Genomic DNA, 1081 nt, shown 5'->3' with positions numbered 1-1081 from the left:
AATCTTCGCGAGCCCTCATATGCCTCAATGTGACTTGGCAACCATGAGGTATACATAATCACGTACAGAGGTGACGGTGACGGTGATGTAACCGTGACTGCACGGTACTTCTATCACCTTATCATTTTACTCAATTTATGACTTACATACGGCTCAATACAGATTATTTTCAAAGCAATGCACTCCCTCAGGGCATTCGTTTAAACTTGCGTAAGTCCAGTTTGGGTAAACAGCGGTCACAGATCCCCAATATTTTTAGATGGACATTTAAATTAAGTGGTAGAACATCGACCCTACAGAGTCTAATAAAAGTTTATTGACTTGCAACAAGAAAACGCCTGGCTTAAGACTAATTAGTTTTTGGAGTACTTAATTAATACAAACCACTGACAATACGTGAAGAAATTGTAGAAAGTTATTGAACCTTTTGTGGTTAGTTAATTCTTTATTTATTTTGATAATAAAACAGCAATGTCGTTTGAGATATCAACAATTTATTGCTTGTAGCAGAACTGTAATACGTAGATTCTACACGCGGCATTTTCGTTAAAATTCACTTTTTAATTTTGTATTGGGATGTCGGCTAATAAAATATTGTGAATTGAAATTACCAAATTAAAATTCATATCGATTTAAAACATAACTTATTACACGAATTTATTATAATCTAAAACAAAAAGATAGAGATAATGAATTAAACACTGCAAACTTACATTTTTTTTTATCTATAGCTAGGCATAAGACACCAAAATGTATTATTATTTATTCACAACATTCCTTTTAGTTCGTTGATATCCGATCGTAAAAATCTGCACGAATTCACCCCATGCAAAAGAGCAATCGTATAAAACGATCGGAGTGCGAAATTGGGGCATCGAATCGGTTTTATTGGGAACGTATCGACGATTTCCGATAATGGCCGCCCGATCGGAAAGTACTAGGGAAGCAGAACTCTGTAGGGAGTTCTTCCGAACCGATCAATATTCGATATCACGCCCCTCGCTCACAGGTGGTTGTTACCGGATGCGAACGGACAATCCTGGTCCTTTTTTCACATCCGGCAGATTGCATGGATGCGTTT

This window comes from Manduca sexta, unplaced genomic scaffold (assembly GCF_014839805.1).
Source record: "Manduca sexta isolate Smith_Timp_Sample1 unplaced genomic scaffold, JHU_Msex_v1.0 HiC_scaffold_1672, whole genome shotgun sequence".
Taxonomy (NCBI): Eukaryota; Metazoa; Arthropoda; class Insecta; order Lepidoptera; family Sphingidae; genus Manduca; species Manduca sexta.
This window is presented reverse-complemented; position numbering follows the sequence as displayed.